Here is a 23,692-nt window from a genome sequence, read left to right on the forward strand (position 1 = left end):
CTTAACGAGATCTGGGTATTTGATCTGAGTCTGGCCATTGGCCTATAAGAACTAACCAATTACGCGGGAACAGTTATGGGCACTCGACGTCGTGGTATCAGCCGAAGCCTTCGTGACGTCTGCGACTGAGCGGCGCGCGTCGGATTGGACCGTAAGCCTGCTCTTGTATTAAGGGGGCTAGGTCTGCTTCCGGCCGCCCTCACAACGTGCAGGTGTGCAATGGGCGATGGGCCCAGACCCCTGCGCCATAGGATTTAGACCGGCGTGCTGACCTCTCTGTTGTGCCTAGGTAGGGCTGCGACGTGTTGATCTTCTGAGGCCGGGCATGACCCAGGAAAGTGTGTCCAGACAAAGGGGATCGAGCGTGTTGGGAAATGTGGTGCACCCCTCCAAGGAAGTTAATCTATTCGAATAGCCGTGATCTTCGGTAACAGGACGACTTGGAGTTGTACCTTGACCTTATGACAACTAGAACCGGATACTTAATAAAACACACCCTTCCAAGTGCCAAATACAACCGGTGATCGCTCTCTCATAGGGCAACGAGGGGAGGATCATCGGTTAGGATTATGCTATGCGATGTTACTTGGTGAACTTACGATCTACTCTCTTCTTCTGCTGCAAGATGGAGGTTACCAGAAGCATACTCTTTGATAGGACTAGCTATCCCCCTCTTATTCCGGCATTCTGCAGTTTAGTCCACATATGTTACCCCTTTTCCATTTGATACCAATGCATACATATGTAGTGTAGCTCCTTGCTTGCAAGTACTATGGATGAGTACTCACGGTTGGTTTGCTCCCCCATTCCCCCTTCCTATACCCGATTGGTGCGACCAGACGGTGGAGTCCAGGAGGTAGACGCCACCGTCGACGACGACTCCTACTACACTGGAGGTGCCTACTACTACGTGCAGCCCGCTGACAACGACCAGGAGTAGTTTGGGAGGATCCTAGGCAGGAGGCATTCGCCTCTTTTGATCTGTATCCTAGTTTGTGCTAGCCTTCTTAAGGCAAACTTGTTTACTTATGTCTATACTTAGATATTGTTGCTTCCGCTGACTCGTCTAAGATCGAGCTCTTGTATTCGAGCCCTCGAGGCTCCTGGCTTGTAATATGATGCTTGTATGACTTATTTTATTTGTAGAGTTGTGTTGTGATATCTTCTCGTGAGTCCCTGATCTTGATCGTACACGTTTGCGTGTATGATTAGTGTACAATTGAATTGGGGGCGTCACAAGTTGGTATCAGAGCCGACTACTTGTAGGAATCCCCCTTCCACACTCCTTGGTCGAAGTCGAGTCTAGACATTACAAAACTTTTTACTAACATGGCTGTGTGCCTTACGGGCCCACGTCGCCATCTGGGTGGTATTAGGATCTTTTACTCCTCGATCCTTACTCTGTGACTCTGAACTCTCTTCTATTCGGGTTAAATGATTTTGCTAACTCTAACTCTAGGTTCTTGTAATTACTTCCTCCCGGAGATTCCCTCATTCCAGATGATTGCTTGGTGCATCGAAGGATTCCAAAGGTACTCTATGATGTTCTCTCGAGACTTTGTGCCATCGCTTTTGCAATTTCCATCCATCGATAAACCTCTATGGAAAACTACAGGCACTTGCCATAAATACAAACATCCCCCATTGCTCTTGTTATTGCAAGATGCCCCGAAATACTCTCTGTTGTCCCGAGAATCCTTTGATCTTAATACCATGTTGTTCTTTGCAACATGAATACCCCTACGGATAATTTCTCACACTTACCGGGGATTCGTTCATCCCCAGTTATTCAGGTGTTTTTTTAAAAATCTTTGAAATACCATTCGAACATCTGAAAATCCTCAGCAGCATATTGCTCTTGAAATTCTTGCTTGCCTACATTATGGTTAATCCCATAAGTCTAGTAATCTTATTGGTATCCTTTATCACTATCATCTTGAGTCAGTTGATTCAATATGTTGTGAATGCCAGCAATCCTCAATCAGATCCTAGAATTCATCCTTCTAGCTCAGGCGTCATTTTAAACATGAGCTGGATCTCGACCAATCAAATTGCCATCGATTGTACCCCTAAGCTTGCCCAACTTACCCATCCTTCATCAGAGCATTTGCTTCTGATCCCTTGATATGGAGATCATAATTCATCTGCATGTGAGCTTTGAATTAGTCTGTTGTTTCTATAATCCCATGCCTTTGCATTGTCTCTTCTTCTGGCTGAGTACCGTTACTCACATTATATCCTTTGCGGTCCGCTAGATCCTTTGGTGGATTATTATCTGACCGTTCTTGCATATTCTCAAAACCTGGAGTTCTTTCCTTGATACATAAGGCCATCGGTAAATCCTATTCTCTAATTTGGCCAACCATGCTCTGCTTTTCGAGCTGGTGACATTTACTCTTGAAGCTTGATGTATATGTTTCTAAGATGTCCTGATGGGTTGAACCTATACCTTCCCTAAAAATCGTATGAACCCGAAGGTTTTCACAAGTCATACCCTTCTGGTGTTTTACCAGATAAGTTTCTACCTTACAACTTCTTCGAGGACGAGAAGTGAATGAATGGTCATGCATTGGAGAAGTGGGAGTCGACCTTGAACTTGTGTTCATGCCCATGGAAACGATGCAGATCTGACCATTAAAGCTTCTCTTAAATTAATTATTCCCTTGGTATAAGTTCATCTTATATCTGGGATCTGGCCTTTTGCAATCATTGTTCCAACCATGCTAATGTTATTCAATATATCTGAAAGGAAACCACTCCATTGCCTCGTCTATTTTGACAAGATTAAAGTATCTGCTATCGCAAGTCTACGATACAAATCAGTTCTATTCCGATCTACCTCCGAGTTTCACCTCCGTTATCTCGAGAATATCACCAAACTACATAACTACTTATGAGTCTTCATCTAGTTTTGCTTCTCACCTATTTCAGAATTCCCACGGGTTCTGGGTTGTCTTCAACCAAGAAAACCAAATAGTGAATCGAGTCCGCACTCCGATTCAATAACTCTAAATAATTTTCGTTGCTTATGAGTTTATTAATCCTTCATGTCATCCCAAGCCTGATCGGCTATATCATTATCGTGTGAAATTTCAACTGTGCTACCTGGCCCTTCTCCCCGTAGCAAAATTTTCGATGATGAGCTAAGCTTACATCCATCTTCCTTGTCATATCATTTCTCCTGGAACAACAAACTTGATTTCGAGTTTGTGTCCTACCCATGGTTCCAATAACCTTTCGCTTCATCATTCCTTTGACTTGATGTCATCACCGGTTGATTACATCTTCATGAAATCTCTCGACAAATGTGTCGTGGTCATCATCAGCCTTTCGAGCTCTTCGAGGATATCAATTAAATTCTTGATGAGAAATACCATCCTTGCCCCTCGATGATTGGTGTTATCATCGGCCACCTTATTGCCTTCCCTCCAACACAAACTTGTTTGTGTTCTGTGTTATACCTTGAGTTCCTTGCTATCCAGCTCATATTATGATCTACCTTGAAGTATTACTGCCTTTTTGTCAAGGATGTTGTGAGAGTTTCACCACCTCTAAAGAAATTCTTGATACAATGATGCTTCTTGCCATCACCATTCTTTTCATGGTACCCGTGTTGAGTGAACTATGTTCTGAGAATTTAACATCTCTAGCAACCCTATTGCTTTAAAGTTAATGGACAATAATTCCAATTTAATGTGGTGGTTGCTAAATCGCCATTTCGATGTTGGTCATGCAACCCAACCCATATTTCGGGTGCACTTTTCAACCAATGTTTAATTGTGTATGTTTTCCTCGAGCATACCTCATTATATCATTTGATCCGACAGATGTTATCTCCTTGTTCACATAATTGTGGAAATCCATCTTTGGAAATCCCAATGAATTGTCGCTGAGATCATCAGCCACCTCCTCATCCTGTCCTTGGTTTAATGGTGAACTCTTGTTTTGGAAGTCGCTTCCATAGTTCATTTCCCAAGAATCTTACAATGTTATCTCATTGATTTGTGTTGCACCTTCTCTTCTCAGGCGTCCCGAGTCTGAGGTATCTTGACACCAATCAGATCTGAATCTCAGTCAGATATGATGGTTGGAACATATTTCCAAGAGTTATAACCTTGGTATTTATATGACCCAGCAAGGTAATGTCATGCCTAGCACACCTGGCCGGAGGCCCTATTGTTATAGATTTATTTTCAGCAAGGTTATCCATTGTTCCATGAGGAAATTGTAAGACTTATTCTATAAGTTGTTTCCAATGGATCCTTTGTATCCAAAGTCTGACCTTTGCTTGAAGACCGTGCCAATGCTACCTCGAAGCATGACTGTGGTACTCCAATTTTCAATAAGAGCATTTGAAGAACAATGCTAAAAATTCTTTATTAATCATCCAAACACCGTTGTATGGGTAATGTCATCAAATTTCTCTCCCTTTTCCTAAAGGGTTTTCTATGATATATCCTGTCATGGATATCGTACTCTGCTTGTCCTTGGGAAGGGTATACCCTTGAAATATGTGTTTAAACACATTTTCCTTTCCATTGTTCTGTTTAATCTGATAATCATATTTTTCTTTCCATTGGTTGGTTTAACGTTTCTTGTGATCTATATGATCTAAGCAGTAATATTCTCCTGCTTATGTAAACACCTCGGTGTACAATTCTGTCAGGAAGACCCTGTTACTATTCATGATGACATTCCGGTAACCACTGATGGACGAGAACCTTGTCTATTGGTGCACCTCGTTTCAACGAGCAGGGAAATGGTTCTCTTCGTCTCTCACCCTTGGTACCAATGTTGTTGCCAACATAAATGACAGGCTATCCTCTTACATACCTTGCTATCTTGACCGTGCACCTGATAGCGCTTTCCTGCTTTCAACCCACATGGTGGGACCATAACCCACAGGCCCCAGGATCGAAACCTGACTCTCTTGTACACCCCCGGTTCCCAAAGCTATTCCTCGCGCGTGGCCTCATATGTAATTCACGAGCCACCTTCCGATGAGATCATCAATTCCGGTATCAGACGCAATACTTATTCTCGTTGCTCTGGCCCCCCTTTCACACTTTGTTTAGGCATCGAACGATTGCCTACCCGCTCGAAACTTCTCAGGGTATCTCCTTACCTTGCTCTCGGCAATTTCTTAAGTTTCAATTCAAGAGTTACTTTCCGCCACCTTCCCTGATGTTATCTACCCGATAAGCAACTTTGTAGCACTCAGTCCTTCCGAAGATACCCCTTAACCTTTTCGTAAGTACGAGGAAACTTCCGAAGAAAAGATGACGACTTCATCATGATGGCCCAAAATAGAGGAATGGAGACATCAATGTAATGGATCGACCTCTTCGAGAAGAGCAACCAAGACTGAGAAGATTCGTTAGAATTTCGTAACCAGACAATTCCGCCTTCTCCATCTCTTAAATCTCGGGACGAGATTTCTTGTAGTGGAGGAGAATTGTGATGCCCGGGTAATTAAGCTACAGTAATCCCACGTTAATGATGCCACGTCGCCTCGGTTATTGTTGCTAATCTCGCATTAGTTCGAAACCATTTCAAGTTCAAAATTTAAAATCAAGCAAACAATAAAAGTTTTCAAATATTAAAACTAAAATGTTCAATAAATAATAGATAAATCAGAGGCTATGATAAAATTGTAAACAACATTATTGAAAGTTAATAAGTGACTTAAACAACCTGAAATGATGATTGAAAACATTATTTAAAAAACCTTTTATTTATACAAAATAAATATGAAATGATATTTACCCCAAACTAGTTTTTGGTGGTAGGATATATTGTGCTGGGATTTGTGGGCCAACTCTCATGTTTTACAAAACTCATTTGTTGCCCAATCAATTAGCTAAAACAGTAAAGAAAATAAACGAAAATTAAATAAAACAGAAAAGTATAAGAGGAAAAGAAAAAACCCCTCCCACTGGGCTTCGGCCCAGCTGGCCTGCCCAACTAGGCCAATGCCCACCCACTCCCCATATTTCCCCCCGGACCCAAACCCTAATCTCCCCGACCACCACTTTCCCCCTCGCTCTGGATCTGGATCGGGAGGAGCCCGATCCCTTCGCCCTCGCTCGATGCGACCCGGCTCCGACCTCAGCGCCCCGCTGCCTTAGGCACCGACGACCACCTCGCCGGACGCCCTTGTCTCCTCGTCCCCTGCACCGCCTCGTCTCCGACATCCCCCGCGCCTCGCTGCCCCGAACCTACACCCGACGTGAGCCCGGGCCTCTCCTTCTCGCACCCCTGACCTTCCCGTCGCGCCCGCACGGCGCTTGCCTCACTCCGGCAACGCCCAAGCCGCGCCTCCCCTGCATCTGCTGCTACTGCTCCCGTCGACCTCTGCCGTGCGTGAGCGCTCATGCCCGCCTGCTCTCCTGCCCGACCTCGCCAGGCCTCGCCCACCGTCCCCATACCCACGCGCGCCCCCTGTCGTGCTCGCCACGACCTCCATCGCCCCCGCCCACGCTCGCACGACCCTGGACATGCCCACGCCCATGCCCCCTGCTCCGGCTCCGCTCACTGCCGCCGGCCTCGTGCGCCCGCATCGCGGCTCGCGCCGCCACCCGCGGTGACCTCGTGCGTCGCATGCTCCGCGCCCTCGGGCTCTCCTGCCACGGCCCCTGCTTGCCGCTTTGCTGCCGTCCACCCCGCACGGCAGCGCCACCCGCGCCACTCGCGTGCGCCTCACTTCCTTTGCACACCGCGCCCTACCGAGTCGCCCGCGCCCCTATCCCGCGTCGCCGCCGTACCGCTCTGCCTCCCTCTTGGCCACGCCTTGGCCCAGCTCACCGGCGACGCACGTGGCTGCTGCTGCCCCACGGCCACACGCCGTCGGTCTCTGCTCTGCCGACGCCGGCACCCCACCACTAGCTCGGGTTGCCTCGCCCGTAAACCCAGCGCCTGCTAAGGCCCCCAGGGGCCAATGACAAGGGGGCCCCGCCCAGAACGTATTTAAAAAATAAATAAAAATAAAAAATAAATAAATAAATAAATAAAGAATTAATTCACTTAATTAATTTTGATTAATTAAACTAAACAACTGATTAATTAATTACACATTAGTTACCTAATTAACCTGATTAGTTAATTAGTTAATTAAGTAGTCAATGACAGTGGGGCCCACCCCTAATTAATCCTGCTTAGTTTAATTATAAATGGTAACTAAAATGTGTCACTGACCAGTGGGACCCACTGGTCAGGTTGACCAGTCAACCCTTTTGACTGTCGAGGTCATGCTGACGTCAGCAAACACTATTCTGGATAATGTTGAATTAAATAAATTAAATAAATTCTAAAAATGATTTAAATCTTTTAAAATCAATATAAAATAAACCATAGCTCGGATGGAAAAACTTTGTAGATGAAAGTTGCTCAAAACGACAAGACAAATCCGGAGACGCATCTCGTTCATTCGCCATGTATCCCTAGCATAGTGAACACGCAACTATCCCCCTCTGATTTATTTGTCCGAAAACGTGAACCATCAGGGATATTTTCCCAGATGTTTCCCCCCTTCACCGGCACCACCTCATACTGCGTTCGGGCACCCTTAGCACCGATACTTGTCATGTCATGCATCGCTATGCATGTATTTGCTTAATATTTATTGTTTCTTCCCCCTCTTCTCTCGCTAGACACCAAGACCGACGCCGCTGCTACCCAGTACGACTACGGTGTTGACGACCCCTCTTTGTTGCCAAAGCAACCAGGCAAGCCCCCCCCCCTGATCACCAGATATCGCCTATCTTCTCTACTGCTTGCATTAGAGTAGTGTTGCATGTTACTGCTTTCCGTTAATCCTATTCTGTTGCATAGCCTGTCATTGTTGCCACAACTGTTGATACCTTACCTGCAATCCTACATGCTTAGTATAGGTTGCTAGTACTTCATCAGTGGCCCTACATTCTAGTCCGTCTACCATGCTATACTATCGGGTCGTGATCACTCGGGAGGTGGTCACAGGTATATACATACATATATACATACTATATAGGTGGTGACTAAAGTCGGGTCAACTCGTTGAGTACCCGCAAGTGATTTCATTGTTGGGGGCTAAAGGCGCAGGTGGCTCCATCCCGGTAGAGGTGGGCCTGGGTTCCCAATGGTCCCTGACTGTTACTTTGTGGCGGGGCGACAGGGCAGGTTGAGACCGCCTAGGAGAGAGGTAGGCCTGGCCCTGGTCGGGTCCGTGGTTATTTCAAAATAACACACTGAACGAGATCTGGGTATTTGATTTGAGTCTGGAGATTGGCCTATATGCACTAACCAGCTACGCGGGAACAGTTATGGGCACTCGACGTCGTGGTATCCGCCGAAGCCTTCGTGACGTTAGTGACTGAGCGGCGCTCGCCGAATTGGACTGTAAGCCTGCTCTTGTATTAAGGGGGCTAGGTCTGCTTCCGGCGGCCCTCGCAACGTGCAGGTGTGCAATGGGTGATGGGCCCAGACCCCTGCGCCATAGGATTTAGACCGACGTGCTGACCTCTTTGTTGTGCCTAGGTAGGGCTGCGACGTGTTGATCTTCCGAGGCTGGGCATGACCCAGGACAAAGGGGATCGAGCGTGTTGGGAAATGTGGTGCACCCCTCCAGGGAAGTTAATGTATTCGAATAGCCATGATCTTCGGTAAAAGGATGACTTGGAGTTGTACCTTGACCTTATGACAACTAGAACCGAATACTTAATAAAACACACCCTTCCAAGTGCCAGATACAACCGGTGATCGCTCTCTCACAGGGCGACAAGGGGAGGATCATCGGTTAGGATTATGCTATGCGATGTTACTTGGTGAACTTACCATCTACTCTCTTCTTCTGCTGCAAGATGGAGGTTACCAAAAGCGTAGTCTTCGACAGGACTAGCTATCCCCCTCTTATTCCGGCATTCAGCAGTTCAGTCCACATATGTTACCCCTTTTCCATTTGATACCAATGCATACATATGTACTGTAGCTCCTTGCTTGCGAGTACTTTGGCTGAGTACTCATGGTTGCTTTGCTCCCCCTTTTCCCCCTTCCTATACCCGATTGCTGCGACCAGACGATGGAGTCCAGGAGCTAGACGCCACCGTCGACGACGACTTCTACTACACTGGAGGTGCCTACTACTACGTGCAGCCCGCTGACGACGACCAGGAGTAGTTTAGGAGGATCCCAGGCAAGAGGCCTGCGCCTCTTTCGATCTGTATCCCAGTTTGTGCTAGCCTTCTTAAGGCAAACTTGTTTACTTATGTCTGTACTCAGATATTATTGCCTCCGCTGACTCGTCCAAGATCGAGATCTTGTATTCGAGCCCTCGAGGCCCCTGGCTTGTAATATGATGCTTGTATGACTTATTTAATTTGTAGAGTTGTGTTGTGATATCTTCCCGTGAGTCCCTGATCGGGATCATACACGTTTGCATGTATGATTAGTGTACGACTGAATTGGGGGCGTCACAGTCTCTCTCTGCAAAAACATAAATTAAGCAAACGTGAGTACAAATGTACCCAGCAAGACTTACATCAGAACTAAGTACATATGCATCAGTATCAACAAAGGGGTGGTGGAGTTTAACTGCAACAAGCCAGCTTTGACTCAGTGGCTATCCTGTACTACGACTGCGGATAACTCTTTTGAGGTGGTGCACGCGAGTCCACATATTCACCATATCAATACACCACTATGGATCCGCTCCCGTCTCCCTACGAGAATGCCATCCATAACACTCACGCTTATCTTGCACATTTTAGAGTATCCACTTTCAGTTGTCTATGAACTGTACAGGCAACCCAGAAGTCCTTTACCGCGAACACGACTATTCGAATAGATCATGTTTACCCTGTAGGGGTGTACTTCTTCACACACGCTCTCCCCACTTACCACCATGTACACGTCGTGTATCTCGGCAAGCTTCAAGTGGAAGCCTGGTGAGGGAGTCTGCCGCGACCTGACTAACCACACAAGTCTCTAGTACAGGTTTATCGCCTGTTCGGGTTCCATCCACGAGGAGATCCGGCCAAGGTTTCGTTCACAGCCCCATGTGTGCAGGGTTCCCGAGACACCAAACGGGCGCCCGGTACACCGTGCCACGGTGTATCTACCGCATCATAGCCCACCCATAGGGCCAGCGCTACACACGGCCTCCAACACATATCCTACAAACACCAGAAACTAGTTGCAACTCCTGGACAGAGATCAAGGTGGTTAATAAGTCGAGAGGGTCCATTGGTTTCAGGCCCAACGCGTGGTAGTAGCTGTTCATCGATCACAAACACGGAACTGGGTTCCTAAGGACGGTTTCAATGAGACAACCCACCATGTACTCCTACATGGCCTCTCACCGGTACCTTTACCAAATCGTGTTCACACACTTAGCTATCAACAGTAGGACATGTTCACAACTTTCCAATTCATCCCCGATGAATCAGACCTGACACAACTCTAAGCAGTAGCAGGCATGACAAACAAGCATCAATGAGTAGGCATATCAGGGCTCAAACAACTCCTACTCATACTAGTGGGTTTCATCTATTTACTATGGCAATGACAGGTCATGCAGAGGAAAGGGGTTCAACTACCGCAGCATGTAACAGTTGAATCGTTGTCCTAATGCAGTAAAAGAGAGCAGAAGCGAGAGAGTGGGATTGTATCGGATTGAATAAGGGGGTTCTGCTTGCCTGGCACTTCCGAAGATAGTATATCTCTTCATCAGTGTCATCGAACTCATCGTCAGAACAACATCTACTGAAGGGGGACAATTACCGGCAACAGAGAGGAAACACAATCAATGCAATACAAAAATATGATGCATGAATGTGACATGGCAATATGTTGTTGATTGAGCTAATGCAACTAGCAACCATATTAGATGAAGTTGGTTTGAACCCTAGGTTCAAATTCAAACTCCACAAGTTAATATTGAAATGCCATTCACTTAGTTTGTCCTAAACAGTGATGTTAAATTGCTCAAATATGCATGAATATGGCATAAAAAGATCCTTCGTATTTTTATGATCATTTTCCATATATAAATTATTTCATTCTGAGCTACAGTTGAATTTCTATGATTTATTGAAGTTTAAGTCATTTTCTGGATTTTTCTGGTTATTTAGAAATAAACAAAATCCAGTAAATGATTTATTGCGTCAACATGACATCGGTGTGATGTCAGCAAGTCAACAGGGGTCGATCAAGTCAAACTGACCAATGGGACCCGCATGTCAGTATCTCGGTGTTGGCTCGTGTCACAGACAGGTGGGTCCGGTCAAACGCCACGTCAACAGAGTCAATGTTGACGTGTGGGTCCACTGGAATCAAATTAAGTCTAACTAATTTCGTTAGTAGGTTAATTAAACCGGTGGGGCCCCGCTGTTAGTGACTGTGGTGGGTAATTAGTGGGTGGATTAGGCCCTAATTATAGGGCCACATCAGTTGGCCGGAACCTGACCACCGGCGACCATCTAGCGCGATGGCGTCTGTTCGGGACGGTGCTACAGGCATCGTCCAGGGGCGCTGCTTGGTCCTAGGGCAGCTGGCGATCATGCGGATCCAGGGACGCGTCAGGGAGCGCGGGGAGGCCGGGAGCATAGTCGGCGATGAGCTTTGGTAGCGGCCGAGCCACGGGCATGACATAGCCGACGCTGTGGTGCACGGGGGGGGACCAAACAAAGGGTTACACGGCTTCCTGGGGAACCTGCGAGCACATGGGTGCTATTGGAGCGAGCGGAAGAGCTCGGGAGACCGAGGCTTGCCGGCCATGGCGATGGTCGGAGCTCGGTGCTCGCGGGGCGACGACTGTAGGACGCGAGGGACAACTCTGAAAGGGGAAAACAGATTTGGAGCTCACATCGCGTCAGACGGAGGGCTCGGCGGCTTGGTGGAGGTTCTGGAGTCGACGGGGCGGTGGTGGCGATCTCCGTTGCCCGGAGATGAAGATGAGGCCGAAGGCGGCTTCACAGGGAATCCGGCGCAGCGTGGCTGATGGAGACGACGCACGACGATGGCGCAAAGCTCTTGGGCACGACAGAGGGGCGAGGGGTTGACTATGGCCGCGGCGGACGGTGACGTTGGTGATGGTGGCGCTCGGCGGTGCAAGAGAGGGAGCACCAGGGGAGAGGAGAGAGTGCACTGCAAGGGGGAAAGATCCAGAGGGGAGCGGGGCGTTGTTGTGGTGTCGCTAGGAGGGGCCGGGGAAGCAGGAGGTGGTCAGGGTAGCGTTGGCGCTCGCCACGCACCTGTTTGTCCTCCTGGCAGAGGTGGAAGAAGACACGGGAGCCCCTGGTGGGCTGGGCCAGCAGTTCCAGGCCAGGTGGCTGCACAGTAGTTGGGCCGCAGGTAACACAGGTATTCTCTCTCTCTCTCTCTCTCTCTCTCTCTTGTTTATGTTTTTCTATTTTCTGCTGTCGTTTTTGATTTAGTAAAAATACTAAACCACTTGGTAAAATCCTGAAAATAATTTTGGGCACCTTTGAAATATTTCCCAACAGCCCTAAATTACTTTTAGGATTATTTGGACATTTAATAATATTTATAAGATTTAAATGTCCAAGTTCAAATACTTATGAATTAATTCAAAAATCCAAATTGTCCTAGAAAAATATGCACCATTTTTGGCAGAGGTTCTAGACCAATTCAAAAATGATGAACTTTTCAGAAGGGCATTTTGAGTTCATTGAAATGATTTCAAATCCAGCCTGGTTGAATTCTATTTGGTGCTAGGGTTTGAACATCCCCATTTCAAGTTTAACAAAATTTAAACATGATGCATGGAGATTATGCAATGACATGCAAGACTAAGCTAGGGCTGTGACAGATTGTGTGAAGATTACACCACTTGTGACTAAACCACCATGCGGTTATGCCTCTAAGTCGTGCCTTGACACGTGGAAGATATAGCCGCATCGTGGGTGTTACAAGTTTATCCAGGTTCGGGCCGCAAGTGATGCATAATACCCTACTCCTGCTGGTTTGTGTTTATCTGGTGTTCTTGGACTAGCTACAAAGCGTGCAGGATCCAAAAAGTCCGAATCCTTCTCCAGTATGCCTCGGGGCTCCTTTTATAGCCAAAGGGGTCGCCATAGTGGCACACAGGAGGTGGAAAGTTGTACTATATACAAGTCTATCGCTTGGTACCGTAGGACAAACACATTTAATGCGCTGCCGACATGCCCCCTCACTTTATCGGGGACGGCAAGGAAGCTCATCTCGTCCGTCGCCGCCTCGTCTCACACTGACGCGCGTCCAAGCTGACTAGGCGTGCAGCGCCACGCTGATTGGCTGGCTGCTGAGTTGGTGCGGTGGCGGAGTCTTCACGAAGATCTGCATGCCACCACGCAGGTGCTCGCTGAGTTGGCCTGGAAGCTTCACGTCGCCACGCGGGTGCCTGCCTTGCTGGCGGGTTGACTGCTGTGTTGGAACGGTGGTGGAGCCTTGGTAGGTGGGGGCCTGGCTGCGGCCCCGCAGATGTCCCCGGCAAGGGCCTTGCTGGTGTCTCGCAGGTGTCCCGGGCAAGGGCCTTGCCAGCGTCCCCGGCAAGGAGGGTTTCCGTCTTCTAGTTCTCATCTAGTCTTGTATGTTCTTGGTCTTTACAAAGATCCGCATGCCATCATGCAGACGCCTCCAGAGCCTTGGTTCCAATGTTGTTGATGGTGTCAGAACTCTTAGGCTCAAGGGTGGCGGCTCTACTGGTGTTGGGCAAGTTACCCCGGCAAGACTCTTGTCGGGGCTACGTAAGCTCCCCCGGCAAGGCTCTTGCCGGGGAAAGCCCACCATGTCCCTCTGCTTCTCGCACCTTCGGCTTGGCGCTGCTCTGGTTGTCTTGTGTCTTCGCTTCCTCTGCCCTGCCAAGCGTGGCCACGGGCGTGTGGGAGCGACTACCCACGCACAAGTAAAGGGGTACAAAAAGGACCCCTACTTTTGTACACCAACATTGGGTTCCACAGTCTTACTTATTGAGAAAGGCTACAATTGATCCGCTATACTTGTGGGTTATGAAGATCTTTTTCTGGCGCCGTTGCCGGGGAGCAATAGCATAGGGGGAATATTCTCGTGTGTGCTTGTTTGCTTTATCACTAAGTAGTTTTTATTTTCCGTTATAATTTGTTTTATATCTTTAGTTATGGATATGAACACGAAATACCAAAAATAATAGTTGTACTTGCTACTCATGGAGATGGGGAACCTCCTAAAACCCTCGATGCTTGTTATGTGGAAAATATTACACACTACTTTGACAATCCTAATAAATCCCCATTCAAATTGATAATGGGAGACACTTTGGATCAACGGGAATACTTTAGGGATTATCGCTTGTCTCAAAAGGGGAAACTCTTGTGAGATCAAATTGATTGTTTGCAATGGCATGCTTGGAATTTATGCTTAAGATATGATTATACTTATTGCTCTAAGATGAAGGCTCCACACCTTCACTTTTAATGTGAATTTAAACCTTAGCTTCTTACACTAATAGTGTATATGATTACTATGATGTGGAACAAATAGAAGAATTTTTTTGCTTTTAAGGGTGCTTATGAAATTTACTATTTGCACTACAAAAAAATACACTTCCGTGATGATATCTGTTTGTCACAGTAGGTCACGTTTTCTGTCATGCATGTACATCCATCGCGATTTTATGAGAGAATCAAGATAGACATACTTGTGTTGTCGTAGAAGTGTTCCATGACAGTACCAAAATTATCATCACGGAAGTGTCCACTTCCATGATGATAAATCACGCGTCATGGAAGTGTTTTCGTAAAGGGTAACCAACACATGGCATCCACCATAACGGGTCACCGTTAAGCTATCGGGTTCTAGTTTGGTTTCGATAACCCGTTAACAGCCCTAACCATTGGGGATTTTCCACACGTAAAATTCTCATTCGCCGCAGTATCCATGTGTCAGCTCAGTGCTGGGACATATGTCATCCAGCAAATGGACGGGACGCGCCTATGATACGTCAACACGTGGCATGGCCGAACAGTGGCCCATTCAGGTCAAAAGGCCGCCCCGTTTGACTTAGTCAAAAGGTAGCTGCCCGGCCCACCAAAGTACTGTTAATGTACGGCCTATTATAGCCTATCCGAATTAGGCCCAGTAGCGCCATATGGGCTGTTCAATATGATTCCAGCCCGTTGTAACTTCCGGCCCATATATGGCCCATGACGTCTTTGGGCCCATATGAGGCCCTTTCTAAATCTTGGCCCATAAACGGCCTATGGTGAAGTTGGCCCATAATGAACAGTATATAGCTTTATACCCATTAGCGGCCCATTATTCCATTGGGCTGTTTCAGTCTGTGTTATCTTTTGGCCTTCTAAGGGCTCATTTATTATTGGGCCCATTTCCAGCATTCGATTACTTACGGTCCGTTACTGGCCTATTCCGCTTGTGGGCCAAATTCAGCCCATGGTTAAAGTTGGCCCGTCTGTGGCCCTTTAATCCGTTGGGCCGTTTTCATGGTGTAGTCAAATATGGACCATTAATGACATGTTATGCATGCCGTTGTAATTAAGCTCGTTGTACACATGGGCCTGTTAACGACCCATAAAAAGATGATTCCCATTATAGCCCGTTTACGACCATATTGCGGTCCGTTAATTGTCCACGAAAGTATGGCCCATGTTTGGCCAATCGATCATACGGCCCATGTTTGGCCAACCGATCATACAACCCGTAGAAGGCCCATGGATCATACAGACCTTAGGAGGTCCACTACAGCAGGCAGCAGGACCATGGTTACAACGGTCAGTATGTTGCCAATGTTTACTCTGGCCTAGTTCTAAATAAAAAAGGTTACCACAGAAAAAAAAACTACAGTGACTACCAGCAAAAAATAAATAAGACAATAAGGAAATAAATAAGCAAGCAATTTACGCTGGCTATTACGGCTATTACAAATATTACATCCACTGGGCATCAAATATAGTGAACAAGTAGCATATTACATACACTGAGCATCTAAATTGGCCACCAGTGAAAATAAACGCGACAGCAAAACAAGTCCAGAACTGAAACCACTTTAGAAGAGCTCAAGAAATGATATCCTGGATACCCACCATGCTGGCAAGAAGCTTAGCAAGCTTATTAGTTTTCTCTTTTTTGGCGCTAAAATTGTCTAGCGGCTGTTGCACCAGAAAGTATGCATCTGAATTCTGCAGGAAGTTCCTCAGTCCTTCGGCTTCTTGCCGCAGCATAGCTGACTGATGCCTTTCAGCTTGTAGCTAAGACTGAAGAAGTCGAAGTGATTCAGGTAGCGTGTTCAAAGAGCTTGTGCCAGCGGTAGTGGCCAGTAACTCAAACACTACATCAACGCGGGACTTTGGGGTTGTCTCACTGTCTACAAGATAGTCTTTATCACCTTTCTTGGAGACCAACAGGGTTGTCTCACTATCTTGAACCTTATCTGCATTACTTTCTCTACTGTTGCATAATGGGGTGCTCTTCTCCAATATTCTGTTTGCATTCTACAAGAGAAACAAGCAGACACATCACAGGCTTAGCATGTAGTATATGAAACTCATTTTGGTGAACCGCTCCAGTAGTAAGGTGGACAGGATAACATCATGACACAAACATATATCTATGTCCTATGGTCACTGTATTGTCCATATCATTCTAGTTTATGTTGCCAAATCAAGATAGAGATGCAGTTCAAATCATATATTTTAAGACACAGCAGCATAGACATAATATAAGTGTGGGAAACTACACAACATTGGCAACACTTGTAATGTGCATGACATGAGAACATAACTGTTTATACAACTGAAACTGAAATCAAATAGAGCAAGAAGTTAGAGCAACAATCCAGTTAAAGAAATAGGAGTTTCAATTGGATCCTTCAAATTTGAAATTAGTTGGTATGAGTAAATACAGTGATGCAAGAGCAAAGGAGTATAGACCATAGCTACGGAATCTGACCTGAGAAAAGTTGCTCTTCTGCTTTAAACGTGGAGTTTGGGTTCGCTGTGGTGGTCTTCGTGCTTTGGGCACTGTATTTGCTTTACAAACTGCTCGTGTGGGGGTACTCTATGGTGGACATGGTGCTGTGACAACTAGAAGTGGGTTACTATCTGCTGGGGTTGGGGTTACATGGGGTGTAGCTAGTTCTTTGTCCAACGGTGTGAGTGTACGATTTGAAAGAGTCTCGATTATGTAGGATGGGGCTAGTTCATGGGCCAGTACAACCATGGTTCTATCTGCATCAATGGGTAGCACCGTCTTTTGTGAAGAACATGTTTTTACTCCCGTAGATACTGCCATCAACCCCTCCAATTCAAATGGCTGATAAACAAGAAAAGAAATTGAAAGTATAGACATTGTATGATAGAAAGATGTGGTAATTCACATATATGTTGTCTAACCAAACATGACAACATGACACAATTTCACATATATGATGGCTAACTAAACATGATAGCATGACACAGTTTCAGATATATGATGGATAACTTAACAGGATATAATGGCATACTTCAAGATAGGATGAGTATCTAAATAGGATGACATGACAAAACTATATGATGTCTTTCTAAAATAGGTTGGGATGAAATAATTCACATACATGTTGTCTAAGTCTACAAGATGGCACGATATAATTCACATAATTGATTCATATACTATCCGGATGGCACTCGCCTGTATGATCTCTAAACTAAGCAGATGGCATTGAATATTGTGTATATGATGTCTAAACTAAGCAATGCAAGACACCATATGCATGATATGAGAAATATAAACATTGCAAGTTAGAGCATACACCTTAGGTGAGATATAGGACTGGTCATCTGTCTCTGAATGCTCCTCTGAGGAGCTACATGTAACCATCAAGATATATGCTTCAACAGGTACCATTGCCTGCTCTGAAGACTTTTTTCTCCTAATTTTTCCATAACCGGCTCAAATGGCTGATACACATGAAGAGTAGTTCAATATACATAGATTGTCGACAAATGGAATACGTAATTTAAAAAAGGATGGCATGAAATAATTCACATATATGATGCCTGGCTACATGGCGGTGCATAATTCACATATATGATAACTGGCTGAAAAACATGGCATTGTATAATTCACATATCTGATATAGGAAGCAAACATGAGGCATTCACACAAAGCATGTCTAATCTAAGCAGATGGCATGGCAATGCAAGACACCATATGCATGATATGAGCAATATAACCCTGCCAAGTTAGAGCATACACATCAGGGGGATAAGACTGGTCATCTGTCTCTGAATCCTCCTTTGAGGAGCTATCCGTAACCAGCAATAAATCTGCATCGACAGGTAGCACTAACTGCTCAGAAGACCTTGTTTTCACTCCAGATTTTCCCATGACCGACTCAAATGGCTGATGCACAGGAAGAGTAAATGGATGTATAAACATTGTTGACAAATGGAATACATTACGAAAACAAATATGGCACAATACAATTCACATATACTATGACTGGCTAAACATGATGGCATTACATGATTCACGTATATGATCCATGGCTAAAGGAGATGGCATTGCATAATTCACATATACTCCCTCCGTTCCTAAATATTTGTCTTTTTAGAGATTTAAAATGGACTACCACATACAGATGTATATAGACATATTTTAGAGTGTAGATTCACTCATTTTGCTCCGTATGTAGTCATTTGTTGAAATCTCTAAAAAGACAAATGTTTAGGAACGATGGGAGTGTGATATAGAAACCAAACAGGTGGCATTCACACAGAGAAAATCGAAACTAAGTTGATGACATATAAGATGTATAATGTAAGCAATGTGAGACGCCATATGCATCATATGACCAACATTAGCGTGCCAGGTTAGAGAAAACACCTCAGGGGGTAAATAGGAGTGGCCGACTCCCTCTGAATCCCCCTCTGAACAGTTATCTTCCTCTGGAATATAATCTAGAATGGCGGGAGGGGGTCCCACTTCGCCCACCATGGAGCGGCGTCTGCATGACATTATATTCCCACACAATGGTCTTCTCTTTTTCTCTACATGTTTAGTACGATTGTGTACAATAGCTGACATGCGTAATAAAAAAACATAGTATTAGATTACGTAAGGCCTAAGGGGTGCATGCAGAAATCAAGACTGATGGTAGAAAACGAGTGGATAGATCCAAAACTAATGATAGCAGGTAGATTATAGGTTTAGTTCAAAAGATAGACGATGGATCATCTACTGTTTGTTGCCCACCCAACATGAACCACATAGAAGACCCCAGATGAACCAGATAGTAGACATATACTATTCAGTGTTGCCTCGATATGTGCCCCACAAGAATTTTAAAACTCAAGTTTGAATATTAGTTTGGAGCTAACTCGGAGTCTACGAGGTCAACATAACGATAAAGTAGCAGGTAATAATCACCGATGTATAACGTAAGCAGACACAAAAGAGTGCGACCTCTCTTCCGGAACTGTGTAGTCCTCATGTTCATCTCCTCAGTCGATGATGGTAATGCAGTTGGCGTAGCTTCTAGCAACGGGGAAGATGAGCTGAGGCGGTGAAGAAATTCTGTAGGGGGAATCTCTACTGCAGTGAACACTTCCGTCAATGGTGCACCTCAGGTGGGGTTGATGACGGCACGACGGGAGCAGGACATAACACATAGAGTTTTCTTTGACACCTATTTGAAAATGAAGTAAATATGTAAGGGCTCCTTAGAATTGGAGGATTCTATAAACGCAGGGACATGAAAAACACAGGAATAGGATAGGAATGCACGTGCAAAACAGAGCATTTGCAAACATAGGATTTCTATCAACCTGGGTGTTTGGTTCATATGAATTGGAAGAACACAAGAATGGAGAAACATGGTCAAATTAAAGTCAAACCACACGGAAAAGAAAAAATAAGAATCTTATTATGCTAGTAATGCAATTAGTCCTGTTCTTCATGCATATTAATTTGAAAAGGACGTCCAAGTGGATATTAAAATTCCTACATTTTTTCTTTGAAAGAGACACCAAAGAAAAAAAATCCTCCAGTTTTGCTTTGCTCCATTCCTTCTAACCAAATGCACGAATAGTAGTACCATAGTAAAGTTTCCAATTCCTATGTTTTCCTTCACTTTTTCTTTTAACCACTGGCGATTCTAGTAGGCGGTCTTCAACAGGCTGAAGCCTGCCCTCGAAATATTTTGTGAGCTTAGATTTGGTCCACATGAGTATCATATAATGGCTATCTTGCTAAACCGATTCAAATTGTGGTTCAAAAGAGCATTTAGTTTTCTCACTGTTAACTTTGTGACCATGATTCATTCATTTCTAGATTTGCAACTTCTTTGAACCAAAGGATCCCCGAGGGATCGACATGAATGCAGAGTAACAAAGTGATGCGACGAATGTACAAACTCTTTGGCATAGCCTTGTCGACCTCGGCATCATTGGGTTGGACGTGGAGGATGGTGATGCTAGTGTGATTGTCAGAGGCATGGCAGAAGACCTGAGGCCTCTGGAGATGGAGCCGAGGGTACTACTCCACTGTGATGGACGGTTTCGTCATTAGAGCAGCTCCGATGAGGTGTACGATGGCGAGGCTGAAGCAGGACAAGACAAACAACGTTAATCTGAAGTGGGACTCTAATAGCATCTGCAATAGATGATGTACAATATATCATCAAAAAGTTCTAGATGTAAAATGCATCAGCCACGCCACGGCCGCTCCGACAAATGCTGTAAATACTATTCACTCTAAACTTAACTGAAGAAACTGAAATTTACAGTCGAAACTGAATTTTACTGTCAAAACTGATTGAACTAGTAGAAGGGATTTGCAATAGAAGTTTAGGGCGCTCGAACACTAGTGGCAGAGAAGTAGCGATCTAAATCAGTAGCCGCTCGAGCAGGGAACACAGTAGTAGGGAGAAACTCATGCAGAAGCAGCGCGACTGAGTGCTAAAGCAGCAACTCATGTAGTTGTCGCAGGTCGTGCAGTAGCAGCAGCAGTGCGAGCAAGAGCAAGAGCAGAGCAGAGCAACAACATGAACGAGAGCAAGAGTGGAGTAGCAGCGTGATCGACAGCAATAGCAGAGCAGCAGCACAAACGAAAGCAAGAGTAGTGCAGCAGCGCGACCGACAACAAGAATAGAGCAGCATCCCGAGCGAGAGCCGGTTTAGCAGCAGCCAGTGCTGGTGTGGAAGTCGTCGCCGAGGAAGCAACGACATGGAGGAGAGACACCATGGAGGAAGTGGCCGGCGACGGCGCCATCGATGGAGACCCTCCATGACTGCTCGGTATCGAGGACCGACATCCCCGTGAGATCGAATAAAATATAAAATGCAGGTGGGTGCTGCGGTTCCGGTGGGGCAGGTCAAGACGATACTATGGGGATGGAGGTGGTGTGATAGACGAGGTGAACGTCGAGGCAGCTCCTTGGAGGTGGAGGATGGGGCGGCTGATCCGGCGGAACGACGAGATCGACGACGAATCCTCATCCGGTGCGGTGGATGAGGGACATCGAGCTATTATGGATGACGTCATTGGGGAAGAGTCTCCGACTGGGCGGCGGTTGGGAGGCCGCCGAAGGAGCATGGGGTTTCGTGGGTTTTGGTGACCTTGGTGTACGAATGGGGGGCGAAGGGGAAGGTAGGGGGAGCCATGGCTAAGGGATGTGCTTGTCTGAAATGTAGGGTAAGTTACGAACGTACCCCCACCGGTTTTGACCACGCGACGACGAGGCCACATTTCCCGCTGAGGGGTAGATGTCAGGACCCCGATTCCAAGTCACATCGATCTAGCCGGTAACACCTCATATCACATTGCGGCCTCACGCACGGTATCCCCACGGGTGTCGCCTTACCATGGCCCGGGACCATTTGCGCCTTTTGGCTCACATATATGATAGTGTTGCTAGCATCCATATGACAGAGAACCCGGGCCGACATGGCTAGTCGTGAACCCAAAGCGGCACAGATCTATGGGGGCAGGCATACATGAATCACATCGAGCATGTCGGTCATCAGCGAGTGAATCCGGGCTGTAGCACTGGGCTAACAGGACTCCGGGGAACCCGAGCTGTAGCAGGCTAGGCAGGACTCCGGAAGTCACCGCGTGACATTTCCCCGAAGGGACAGACATAGGAACGAAATGAAACACATGCCGGCCAGTCAAGTGTCATGAGCAGTAGTAATAGGCTAGCAGGACTCCGGTGAACCGGGCTGTAGCGAACTACTATGGCTCAAGAAGCACTAGACTACATTTCCCCATAAGAGAGGCTGCCAAGGATAAACAACTAGATTTTCGGATCCCACACATACCAAGCATTTCAATCATACACACAATATGCTCGATATGTGTAAATACAACATGGCATCACAACATAACTCTACGACTCAAGTATTTATTCATTAGGCTCCGAGGAGCGAGATATTACAAACATGGGTCTCATGACCCAACAATCATAGCATACAAATCAAGCACATGCGGAAGCTTAACATGTCTGAGTACAGACATCTACAAATGAAAAAGGCTAAGAAGCCTGACTATCTACCAGATCCTGCCGAGGGCACAAGATCGTAGCTGAGGTAACAAGCTAAACGTCGAAGTCCACGTGGAACTACTAGCGAGACTGAAGTCTCACCGCAAAAACATAAATTAAGCAAACGTGAGTACAAATGTACTCAGCAAGACTTACATCAGAACTAACTACATATGCATCGGTATCAACAAGGGGGGGTGGAGTTTAACTGCAGCAAGCCAGCTTTGACTCAGTGGCTAACCTGAACTACAACTGCAAGCAACTCTTTTGAGGTGGCGCACACGAGTCCACATATTCACCATATCAATACACCACTATGGATCCGCTCCCGTCTCCCTACGAGAAGGCCATCCATAGCACTCACGCTTATCTTGCGAGTTTTAGAGTATCCACTTTCACTTGTCTATGAACTATGTAAGGGGTCCAAGTTTCCATATTCGAGGAATCCGGCTATTCGAATAGATGATGATAACCCTGCAGGGGTGTACTTCTTCACACACGCTCCCACCACTTACCATTGTTTACACGACATGTACTCGACAACCTTCAAGCGGAAGCCCAATGAGGGTGTCGGCCACGGCCTACCTAAACACTCAAGTCTCTAGTCCAGGTTTATCGCCTCTCCAGGTTCCATCTGCAGGGAGTCCGGCTGAGGTTTCCACATACGGCCCTGAACGATGTGAACAGGGTTCCCGAGACACCAAACGGGTGCCCGGTACACCGTGCCACGGTGTATATACTGCATCATAGCCCACCCCTAGGGTCAGCGCTACGCACGGCCGCCAACACATAACCTACAAACACCAGAAACTAGTTGCAACTCCTGGACAGAGTACTAGGGTGATTAAGAAGCCGAGAGAGTCAATTAAGGATCCCAATGAGTGGTAGTAGCTGTTCATGGATCGCAGACACAAAACTCAGTTCCTAAGAACGGTTTCAATGAGACAACCCACCATGTACTCCTACATCGCCTCTCGCCACTACCTTTAGCAAATCGTGTTCACACACTTAGCTCACACACAATAGGACATGTTCATCACCATTCCAATTCATTCCTGATGAATCAGACCCGACACAACTCTATGCAATAGCAGGCATGACAAACAAGCATGAATGAGTAGGCACATCAGGGCTCAAACAACTCCTACTCATGCTAGTGGGTTTCATATATTTACTGTGGCAATGATAGTTCATGCAGAGGAAAGG

Source organism: Triticum aestivum, chromosome 5A, assembly GCF_018294505.1.
Source record: "Triticum aestivum cultivar Chinese Spring chromosome 5A, IWGSC CS RefSeq v2.1, whole genome shotgun sequence".
NCBI lineage: Eukaryota > Viridiplantae > Streptophyta > Magnoliopsida > Poales > Poaceae > Triticum > Triticum aestivum.